This window comes from Mustelus asterias, chromosome 9, assembly GCF_964213995.1.
Source record: "Mustelus asterias chromosome 9, sMusAst1.hap1.1, whole genome shotgun sequence".
Classification (NCBI taxonomy): domain Eukaryota; kingdom Metazoa; phylum Chordata; class Chondrichthyes; order Carcharhiniformes; family Triakidae; genus Mustelus; species Mustelus asterias.
Genome location: NC_135809.1, coordinates 111,055,991 through 111,068,719, shown reverse-complemented (window position 1 = coordinate 111,068,719; position 12,729 = coordinate 111,055,991).

The following is a 12,729-nucleotide window of genomic DNA, read 5'->3' as shown; positions in this document are numbered from 1 at the left end:
ATTGTGATTAAAAACCCTACTGAGTCCCTGATATTGTGTAAGGAAGAAACCTGCTGGCCTTACCTGTTTCCAGCCTATTAATACTCCAGTCCAAGCCAACACGGTTGACTTTTACCTGGGTCTCAGAAGTGGCCTTCACTCACTCGTTTCAAACCTGCAACCAGCGGTTCAAGAAGAAGGCCCACCCGCCACCTTCTCAGGGCAATTAGAGATGAGCAATAAATGCTGGCCTTGCCAGTAACACCAACAACTCAAGAATTATTAATTTTTTATGTGCCTATTATTAATTGAACAGGTTAAAGAGGGATTATTTACAATGATTGCTATTTTGTCTATTTTTCCCCTTTATCACACGCCTTTCCTCCAACCCTGGAGTGTTGACCTGCAGATCGTGGATTCCTTCACGACTCCTGGCTCCACGCTTCAGTCAGGAGCCAGCTAGCCATGGAGGGAGGCAGCCTGCCAGTTTCAGTTTCCGATGCCCCACCTCACAGCTGAAGCAACCACTGAATTCATTACTCTTAGTCAAAGGCACTTGGAACCCAAGAGCAGGACTCCAGTGTCAAGCTGGGATGCAACATGTTCCTTGCAGGGACATCTCCAATCTTCAGCTGGGGCATTGTGGCCAATTCTGGGGATTTAAGGAGGGTGCCAAGGCCTTGCCAAAGATGTAGAGGAGGTGTAAAGAAAGAAAGACTTGCATTTCTGTAGAGCCTTTCACTACAACAGGATGTCCAAAAGCACTTTACAGCCAATGGAATAATTTTAAAGTGTAACCACTGTTGTAACGTAGGAAACACATCAACCAATTTACACAAAACAAGACCCTACAAACACCAATGTGATCATGACCAGAAAATCTCTTTTGGGTATTGGGTGAGGGATAAATATTGCCAAGAACATTGGGGTAGAACTCTTGTATGTTTCTTCCAACAGTGCTCTGAGATCTTTTACATCCACCTGAGAGGACGAATGGGGCCTCAGTTTAACACCTCAACCAAAAGACAGTACCTCTGACAGGGCAGCACTCTTTTAGTGTTGCACTGGGAGTGTCAGCCTACTTTATGGGCTCAGGTCTCTGGTGCGGAAATTTGAACCCATGACCCAGAGGCAAGAGTGCTACCATCTTATTAATTGGCACTGCTGGTTGTAATGGAGGTTATAGTTAAAGCCATTTTAGACAGAATAAAGCAGTAAAGCTCTTTTCACGCTAATGCAACAAGTAAATATAAATGCAATTTGCAAGTTAAGATCACATTTTATTCATCCCATAATATTATAGTCACCAAGCCCTGCCTGAGATAAGGAAGGAATTTGGACAGCATTCCAACAATCTAAATTGTGTGTGTGGTATTTTTGAATTGTTTTAGAGTTAGCACCAAAACACAGATCAAACATGGGTGTTTTGAATGCCAACAAATGCAATCTGATTTCAGATAGGAAAAGCTAAGAAACCTACAAGAAATTCAAACATCTGAAACGAGAAGGGCTGTGGATCCTAAGACTCAAAGACTTGCATCAATATCTCACCCCAGAAAAATATTGCAGACATTGAAAATCCTGAAACATCTGCTCTAAATGACCTGCAATGACTGAGGTTTTTTTCCTGAATCACTGCCAGTCTGGATGGCGATGTTGGTACCCCCACAGTGGTGTGGGACACTGGATTAGCGATGATGGAGTAACAGTAGTGATATATCATCCTAAATACAGCTGAGCCCAGGGTATTCCCATCTCAGATCTGCCACTGCATTTCAAACACAATCACGAGTTACAGGTGTAAAAAATATCAAAAATAATTAAATTTAATCTTATAATATGAAATACAGGTAATTTCTTGAGATGGATAGAAAGCTGGTTAGCAAATAGGAAGCAAAGAGTTGGTATAAATGAGTCATGATACTTTGGGTCTTTTTCTGATTGGCAGTCAGTGACTAGTGGGGTTCCACAGGGATCTGTGCTAGGACCCCTAACTGTTCACATTATATATTAATGATTTGGAAGAGGGAACTGAATGTATTATCTCCAAATTTGCAGGTGATACAAAGTTGAGTGTGAGGGTGAGCTATGAGGAGGATGCAGAGATGCTTCAGCATGATTTGGACAGGCTGAGTGTGTGGGCATACGCATGGCAGATGCAGTATAATGTGGATCAGTGTGAGATTATCCACTTTGGTAACAATAATAGGAAAACAGATTATTACTTGAATGGGTGTAAATTGAGAGAGCTGGATACTCAGCGAGACCTTGGTGTTCCTCGTGCATCAGTCGCTGAAAGTAAGCGCACAGGTATAGTAGGCAGTAAAGAAGGCAAATGATATGTTGGCTTTCATAGTGAAAGGATTTTGAATATAGGGATGTTTTTCTGCAATTGTATAGAGCATTGGTGAGGCCACACCTCGAGACTTGTGTGCAGTTTTGGTATCCTTATCTGAGGAAGGATGTCCTTGCTATAGAGGGAGTACAGCGAAGGTTTACCAGGCTGATTCCTGGGATGGCAGGTCTGTCATATGAGGAGAGACTAAATCGGTTAGGATTATATTCACCGGAGTCTAGAAGAATGAGAGGGGATCTCATAGAAACTTATAAAATTCTAACAGGGTTAGACAGGGTAGATTCAGAAAGAATGTTCCCAATGATGAGGGAGTCCAGAACTAGGGGTCATGGTTTGAGGATAAAGGCTTTTAGAACTGAGGTGAGGAGAAATTTCTTCACCCAGAGGGTGGTGAATGTGTAGAATTCACTATCACAAAATGTACTTGAGGCCAAAATGTTGTCTGATTTCAAGAAGGAATTAAATATAGGGGCTAAAGGGTTCAAGGGATATGGGGGGGGGGGAGATCAGGATATTGAATTCGATGATCAGCCATGATCAAAATCAATGGCGGAGCAGGCTCGAAGGGCTGAATGGCCTACTCCTGCTTTTAATTTCTATGAAAACTGGAAGTGCAATTAAGTGCTTTGTGTCCACTATACTACAGTTCCCCAAAACTCAAAATGAGGAATTTAACATACAACATTGACTGGAAAAAACATCTTGTCCAAATAAAGTATTTATAATTAGTACAATATGTTCAGACAGAATGATACAGCACAGGAAGATCCCATTTGGCCCAATGTGCCTGTGCTGGCTCTTTGCGAGGGCTATCATATGTATTCCACTCCCTTGCTCTTTCCCGTATCCCTGCAATTTTATCCTATTCAAGTATTTATTGAATTCCCTTTGAAAGTTACAATTAAATCTTCCACCTAGACAGGCACTCCAGATCACAGTTCTCCTAAACTCCCTTCCGGCTTTTCGCCAATTACCTTAAATCTGTGTCCTCTAACAATTAGAACAGTTTCTCCTTGTTCATTCCATCAAAAACCTTTGAACGCCTTATTAAGTTTCTCCATAACCTTCTCTGCTCTGTAAGGGGAACACAGACAGCCTTTACAGACATTTTTATTACTATTGCAGACACTTCTGTTAATAAACTTTCAGTTTTTTTTCCTCTCTAACATTCCAGACTTCCTTCACACAATTCAGAACGTGGCAAAAATAAAATCTGCTTCACTGACACACATCAAAACTGGCGCATCCTCACTGCTTAATTGACTTTTGAAGTCTTGCTCTTCCAATGTGGAAAATCAGGCAAGAGGTTAAAAGAAAAGAATTGATTTGACTTGAGAAACAGCTGCAAACACTGACTGAACAACAAATTTGAATCGGAGTAACTGTTCCCCGATACAATAGATTCTTACAATCTTGTTGTGCCTTGTTGTTCCAGATACAAGTCGCAAGTTGGAAGGTCAGCACTGAGAGAGTGGGTTAGGGAGCATCAGAAAATGGCACTGAGGGTGAGGCAGCCCTACCATAGGACCAGTGGGAAACTACAAAAGAAATCTTGTGACAGTGTTGGAATGAATCATCAATCTTAACCCCACTCCCTTTTCTCCTCTCAGCACTGCTGCCTGCCCTCCAGTTCCCTCCTTCTATGAAGCTGAGGTTGTACCTGGCTATTCATCTCCCTCCAATGCGTGATTTAACGTGTTGGACAGGAGAAGGAATGTGCCACAGTCTGTGTGTCAAAGAGCCGTGTGTGGCTCGTGAGCCATGGTTTGGCCACCCCTGCTATGGACACGTGGGCCTGGATTTTGACTGACTCTGGATGACTTAGACCATGAAACCATAAGACATAGGAGACATAGGAATTGGGAGACCTTTAAAAGTGGAGGGTGGATCCTGATTCCGGGATTCTCAACGACTTTCTGATTGTCTGATTTTCGGGAGTTCCTTTAAAGCTTGTTCCTGTCAAAAGTTTACATCCGACACTCCCAACCTTGTGGTTGGGAGATGGACATGTCCTGCTTCATTATGGAGATGGATGTATCCTACTCCTGCGCAATTTTCAATGAGTCAGGCTAAGTTTTTAAAGAGTCATGGTTCACACCACCTCAGAGGAATCATGAACCCTAGTTTGCATGAGCGGATCTTTTAAAAGGTAAATTCTGGGGTGGTCCTTATGCTTTCTATGTCTAGCTCTGGCCCTTCCACCCACCCTTCATGCCAAGTTATGGTATTTCCATGCCTGTTGACTCACTATACACCATCTATATACTACCTAGAACCAATGAACCTATAGTGACTGTGGTACTTATAAAAATAATCTTTTGAAAAAGGAAATCATTCATAACTTTTTCCTATAATTCACTACAAGTCAACAAAAGTATCAATCATCCAGAACCTTTAAAGTATCAATAGCTAAAACCGCAAACCCCTGAAACAACTTAACGTTATGTAAACAAACATTGTGAAATTGACAGCAGAGATCAGAGAGCTTCAGCTGCCAATCAAACAATGTTTTCTCTGGGACACAGCTGTTTCAACAAGTCTAATGGTTGGCTGGGCTTTCAACTAAGCCTCATTCTGTATCACTTGATTGTGAAGTAGGCCATTTTCCAAAAGCCATATTTTTATTATCTCATCAATATTCACCTCATTAAACATATTCATTTATTGGACTGATTGGCACCATTCATAACGTGCCCACAATGCAGAGGGGAACACCCGAATGGACATTCGTTTAAATCCCCCTCTGCACAGCTGAGAGACCTTTAATTTCAAAGCCGACAAAAGATCCTTATTCTGCCCAGCAACAGCACGAAGCTGCATTTTAAACCGGCCTTTGGCTAGAAGATCGGGATATCTGCGAGTCAAGACCTGGAGTGGGTTATATGGCATAACCGGACTGTCAATAAAATATTACAGGAATAAAATGGCCAAGGCAGGCAGAGAAACTTAATAAACTAGGATAAAAAGAATAAAAGATTAGATTAAATCCCCCTACACACAGCAGGACAAAATGACATTAACACCTAATCTCGCAAGCATAGAATACAGACACAAAACAGTAGAGGTCGATTTAGATAAGGGGACACATCGAGAGGATAATGGGAAACACATTAAAACACTGGGGCAAGAACAGGCAGTCCCATTAACACGGACACACACCATACAGATGCAAATTGACAAGCCTCCCAGGGAACTTCCTGACCAGACAGGCCACTTTATAAGTATTGTAAAAATGTATGAGCAAATGTTCCCGCTCGAATTTGGATTCCTATAAATATCCAGAGCAAATGTATAACTATTGAGATCAACGTGGCCAAGCACTGTTTCTAAGCTGGCTACAGGGGTCTCCCTGGGTCCCCAGTAATTGTACAATAAAGAAAAACGCTTTGAACATTGCCTTGCGACTTGACTTCCTTGAATGCACTGGTACAAGCGATGTTTCCCTACAACAATTGACAGACTCTGTGATCTCTACTGACCTGTACACTGAATAAACATCAGGCATCACAAGACCACAGTGAACCATCCTGGCTCTTGATTCTGCTCAAGCATTCAATTAGTTAATAGATCATCTGTGCCTTAACTCCATTTTCCTGCCATCAATCCACATGACAAAGGAAGGGTAGATCAGGATATTGAATTTGATGATCAGCCATAATCAAAATGAATGGTGGAGCAGGCTCGAAGGGCCGAATGGCCTAATCTGCTTCTACTTTCTATGTTTCTATCCTTTAATGCCCTTACCAAACAAAAACTTGGTCTTGTAAGTTCCATTTGACTCCCAGTATCCACAATATTGGTGGCGAGAATTCTTTCTATATCTCTATGTGAGAAGAAGTGCTTCCTCATTTCACTCTTAAACAAACGATCTCTAATTTTAAGGTTAAGCCCCCTTTGCTCTGGACTTGCCCGCCAAAGGAAATTGTTTCTCTCCATCTACCCTCTTGAATTCTTTTAGCAATTTAATCACCTCAATCAGATCATTCTCAATCCCTCATACTCAAGAAGGGTTGTGGTTAATCCATCTGTTTTGGGAGCCAGTGACATTCCTGTCCTCTCAGTTGAAGATCAGAGTCCTTGGGAGATGTAAAGCAGGAAGAGGACAAGACAGCTGAGCATTGGGATCCCATGTGCACATCAACGTAAATAGATTAGAAACAGTAATAGAGAAAGTGATTTAATCGAAAGGTTCAAATCACAACTTATTGTGTTTGGTTAGAAACATGAAAACTAGAAGCTGGAGTAGACCATTCGGCCCTTCGAGCCTGCCCCGCCATTCCTTTTGATCATGGCTGATCATCAAATTCAATATCCTGATCCCCCCTTCCCCCCATATCCCTTGATCCATTGGTTTCATTGGTCAGAACATTGAATACAGGAGTTGGGACGTCTTGTTGAAGTTGTACAAGACATTGGTAAGGCCACATTTGGAATATTGTGTACAGTCTGGTCACCCTATTATAGAAAGGATATTATTGAACTAGAAAGAGTGCAGAAAAAATTTACTAGAATGCTACCAGGACTTGATGGTTTGAGTTATAAGGAGAGGCTGGAAAGGCTGGGACTTTTTTCACTGGAGCATAGGAGAGTTAGCTGTGATCTTATAGAGGTCTATAAAATAATGAGAGGCATAGATCAGCTAGATAGTCAATATCTTTTCCCAAAGGTAGGGGAGTCTAAAACTAGAGGGCATAGGTTTAAGGTGAGAGGGGAGAGATACAAAAGGGTCCAAAGGGGCAATTTTTTCACACAGAGGGTGGTGAGTGTCTGGAACAAGCTGCCAGAGGTAGTAGTAGAGCGGGGTACAATTTTGTCTTTTAAAAAGCATTTAGACAGTTACAGGGGTAAGATTGGTATAGAGGGATATGAGACAAATGCGGGCAATTGGGACTAACTTATGGGTTAAAAAAAGGGGCGGCATGGACAAGTTGGGCCGAAGGGCCTGTTTCCATGCTGTAAACCTCTATGACTCTATCCCTTGTTGATTTACAGTATCATCAGCAGCATTTGATTAAATTACAGCGCAGCCATCTTTAGTTTTAAATTTTAGATTGTAAGAGATCCGATTGAAATTATTGTTATTGAGGAAACAGAATGATGTGCTAACCGTTACCATCTGTTGGCCAAAAGACAGCATCGTGTGTCTCTGGGGCTTTCCCATCTGAAGGAAGGCATTTCAAAACACATGATGTGAAGAGCCAAGAACAAGAGGGAGGAAGAGGATGAAGATTATTGAGAGCAGGTAAATAGAAAGAACTTTATCCCATACCTCAGGGTGTCCCAAAAAGCTTCACAAAATCACTGACTCTTGCTGGTCTCTCAGTGCTACCAATCGGGGACCTGCTGCCACTGGGCAATGCACCCCAGAAACATGTTTGTAAATCTATTGTAGGGGTCGTATCCAAGACTAATTTTTCCCCACTCATGGTGGGGTCCGCTCACACTCTTTGTGGGATTTTCTTACACTACAGGTACTATTGTTCAACCTGTCTCGAATTGCACTGATTCCGGGTGTGACTGGAGCCTCCAACCTGCGATGGGACCAGGCTTACCCAATCATAGAATAGAATCCCTACAGTGCAGAAGGAGGCCATTTGGCCTGTCGAGTCTGCAGTGACACTTTGACAGAGCATCATCCTACCCAGGCCCTATCCCAGTAACCTCACAAATCCCCCTAACCCACACATCCTGGGACACTAAGGGGCAATATAGCATGGCCAATCCACCTAACCTGCACGTCTTTGGACTGTGGGAGGAAACCGGAGCACCCGAAGAAAACCCACACAGACATGGGGAGAACATGCAAAACTCCACACAGACCGTCACCCAAGGCCAGAATCGAACTCGGGTCCCTGGTGCTGTGAGACAGCAGTGCAAACCACTGTGCCACCATGCGATGGGACCAGGCCATATCCAATCCTGCAATTGGACCAGGCTGTATCCAATCCTGCAATTGGACCAGGCTGTATCCAATCCTGCGGTGGGAGAAGGCCCAATCCAATCCTGCAATTGGACCAATCCTACGATTGGATCAGGCTGTATCGGTAGGAAGGAATCTTATGAGAATTTGGCATAATGTCAGTTCTGGTGAGAAAACTGTCTTGGAAATCTCCAACTTCACTGGCTAGTTTTCTCTCCAGATCTTGTCCCTTTAACTGCCAAAAAAAGAGTTTGCATCACTCTGACGAGGCGGGGACTCGCACACCGCGCCAACCCCCCCCCCCCAGCAATGCTGGCCTTGCCAGGAACAGCCACCTTTTCAGAATAGTTAAGAAAGATAATATATGGCTTGAAAAGCAGCCTAAATCTTTAAGACTTAGCAGAAATTTCAAGAAGTTTTAAATGTTCTGATATGTTAACAAGTTGCAAAAAAAGTTGCTACTATAGACCTGAGCAAGTTTTCCCTCTTCCCATTGTGCTGCCCTCTTTCTATTTTTTGGAGCAAACTGCCCTCCTTCTTCCAATGGTCTGTTTATTACATGGGTAACGCTGGTAGGCCAGACTGGAGTGCCCAGACCCACTTCCCAGCTGGTTGTGGAATGTGAAAGTTAAGCGATATGTTAGGGTCCCAAACCAGATTCCCAAGGTATATTATGAAGTCAGACCAACAATTTGCTCTATTTTTGACATGAATGTGAAGATAGGATGCTTCACTTCAGGAATGATTCTACAGACAAATTGGGGATCTTTTATCAAAACAAACTTTATTCATAACACAGTTTAAATATAACTCAAACAGAATCTTTAAACATGAAAAAAAACAATTTGAATTTCTAACTTAGCATTATTTCAGTTCCAAATAAACAACTGTCTCCCCATTAACGCACTTTAAATATAGTTAGCAAATCCAGGCATACTTGCTTTAAGTTGTGGTAACAGCCATGAATCTTCCAGAGAGATTCTATGGAAAGAAAAGGGGCAGCTTGCAGATCTATCTTCAAACCCCAGCTAGCAAACTGAACGCTATTTCTCTGCTACAGACCTAGCTCCTCCCATTAACCATTATCACATGACCCTGTATTCCCAGCTCCCATTCCATTCCTTTAATCAAAAAAAAACCCCAGGAGAAATCACCGCTTACAAACAAGAGAAAATTCATTCTAAATTAGTCAATACTACATGGTTAAAATGAGTAATTATCCTGCTTTCACAGCATCTGAGCTGCATTCCTGCCAGACATACTGACTGCCTGTGGAAAAAAAACTGTACTTTAAAAGATTCTGCAGAAACATAAAATATAATAGCACGGTATCATCACCAGTAACTCGATTGAAGTTTTTGAGAATTTTGAAAGGAATTGATAGGATAGATAGAGGAAAGCTTTTTTCTGCTGATGGGGGAGTCCAGAACAAAGGGATAGAGCCTTCAAATCAGAGCCAGGCCATCAGGAAAGCAGTTAGGAAACAATTCTTCATGCAAAGGGTGGTAGAATCATGGAACTTTCTCCCATAAAAACGGGAGATAGTAGCAGTTAGAACATTAAACATAACATCCCTACAGTGCAGAAGGAGGCCATTTGGCTCATCAAATCTGCACAGCTCACAATTCCATCCAGGTCTTATCCCCGCAATCCTGTATATTTACCCTGTTAGTCCCCCTGACACTAAGGGGCAATTTATCATGGCTAATTAACCTAACCTGCACACCTTTGGAGTGTGGGATGAAACCAGAGCACCTGCAGACACAGGGAGAATGTGCAGACTCCACATAAATGGTGAACCGAGGTCGGATTCGAACCTGGGTCCCTGGCGCTGTGAGGCAGCAGTGCTAACCTCTGTGCCACCGTGTCGCCCAGTTGTTTTCCTTGCAGCAGGGAAGGCTGAGGCAAAGCTGATTTGAGATGTATAAAATTATGAGGGGCGTAGATGGGGTGGATAGGAAGGAACTTTTCCCCCTTAGCACAGGGGTTAATAACCAGGGGGCATGTGAAGCTATCAATAGACTTTTGTGCTAGAAAGCGTATAAAAGGATTTGAAGCTATGACAGGTTTGGGGGAGTTGGGGGGTGGGTTTAAGGCAAAAATCAGCTCTGGCTAAACTGAATGGTGGAAAATTCTTGCGGAGCCTCCTTCTGCTTTCCATGCTTCCTCATGTTCACAATCTCACTCGTCCGTGTCTGTGACATTTCCCTATCTCCTTGCGACATGTGTGTCCGTTGTGAATCGTGGATAACTCATAAATCGAAGTCCATACTTTGGCCGTGCGTTCTTTTGAGTGACCCACCCAGTCACTAAGCGAGCCTTATCGAGCTGTGATGCAGCGATCTGTGTGAACAGAAACACATCCAGAAATCTACTGTGTACAAAAAGGAAGGAGCTTGCAGTTCCATCATACCTTTCACAAGGCGCAAGAGTGTTCCAGCTCACTCTGCCATTAATGAAGTACTTTTGAACTGCAGCCATTGATGTAATATTAGAAATGCAGCAACCAAAATGTGCACAGCAAACTCCCACAAACTGCAATGAGACTGGCCAGTTATCTGTTTTTAGTGATCATTTTTGAGGGATATATATTGACCCGGACACTGGGCAGAATCCCCATGTTCTTCTTCGAATGGGATCTTTTATGCCACCTAAGAGGGCAGATAGGGTCTCCTTTAATGCCTCACCCATTAGATGGTACTTCCATAGGTGCACCACTCTCACAGTACGGCCATTCCAACAGTGCAGCGCTCCCTGAATATTACCTCTCCGACAGTGCTGCACCTCCTCAGTTCTTACACTCTGATGATGTCACATGCCCTCAGTACTGAACCCTTGCCCTCTGACATTGCAGCGCTCCCTCAGCACTGACCCTCTGACATTGCAGCACTCCCTCAGCACTGACCCTCTGACAGTGCAGCGCTCCCTCAGCACTGACCCTCTGACAGTGCAGCACTCCCTCAGTACTGACCCTCTGACAGTGCAGCGCTCCCTCAGCACTGACCCTCTGACAGTGCAGCACTCGCTCAGCACTGACCCTCTGACAGTGCAGCGCTCCCTCAGCACTGACCCTCTGACATTGCAGCACTCCCTCAGCACTGACCCTCTGACAGTGCAGCACTCCCTCAGCACTGACCCTCTGACAGTGCAGCACTCCCTCAGTACTGACCCTCTGACAGTGCAGCGCTCCCTCAGCACTGACCCTCTGACAGTGCAGCACTCGCTCAGCACTGACCCTCTGACAGTGCAGCGCTCCCTCAGCACTGACCCTCTGACATTGCAGCACTCCCTCAGCACTGACCCTCTGACAGTGCAGCACTCCCTCAGTACTGACCCTCTGACAGTGCAGCACTCCCTCAGCACTGACCCTCTGACAGTGCAGCACTCCCTCAGCACTGACCCTCTGACAGTGCTGCATTCCCTCAGTACTGACTTGAGAATGAAGCTCCATAAATGTTCCACCCTTAACTGACAGGGAAGCCTAGCACATTTGCAATTATACAAGCTTGAAAAATTTGTAACCATTTTCAGCCAGAAGTGCCAAATGAATGATTAACCTCAGTCTTCTGATACTCCCAGCATCACGGATCTCCATCTTACATCAATTCAATTTACTCCACAATATATCAAGAAACAGCTGAAGATACTGGATATAAGAAGGTAGAAGGTAGGGATGTGTTCGGCACAACTTGTGGGCCGAAGGGCCTGTTTGTGCTGTAGTTTTTCTATGTTTCTATGTTTTCTATGACTCTCTTACAGTGCGGCACTCCCTCAGTACTGACCCTATGACAGTGCAGCACTCCCTCATTGCTGACCCTCTGACAGTGCAGCACTCCCTCAGCACTGACCCTCTGACAGTGCAGCACTCCCTCAGCACTGACCCTCTGACGGTGCAGCGTTCCCTCAGTGCTGACCCTCTGACAGTGCAGCACTCCCTCAGTGCTGACCCTCTGACAGTGCAGCACTCCCTCAGTGCTGACCCTCTGACGGTGCAGCGTTCCCTCAGTGCTGACCCTCTGACAGTGCAGCACTCCCTCAGTGCTGACCCTCTGACAGTGCAGCACTCCCTCAGTGCTGACCCTCTGACGGTGCAGCGTTCCCTCAGTGCTGACCCTCTGACAGTGCAGCACTCCCTCAGTGCTGACCCTCTGACGGTGCAGCGTTCCCTCAGTGCTGACCCTCTGACAGTGCAGCGCTCCCTCAGTACTGACCCTCTGACAGTGCAGCGCTCCCTCAGCACTGACCCTCTGACAGTGCAGCACTCCCTCAGTGCTGACCCTCTGACAGTGCAGCACTCCCTCAGTGCTGACCCTCTGACAGTGCAGCACTCCCTCAGTATTGACCCTCTGACAGTCCAGCACTCCCTCAGCACTGACCCTCTGACGGTGCAACGTTCCCTCAGTGCTGACCCTCTGACAGTGCAGCGTTCCCTCAGTGCTGACCCTCTGACAGTGCAGCACTCCCTCAGTACTGA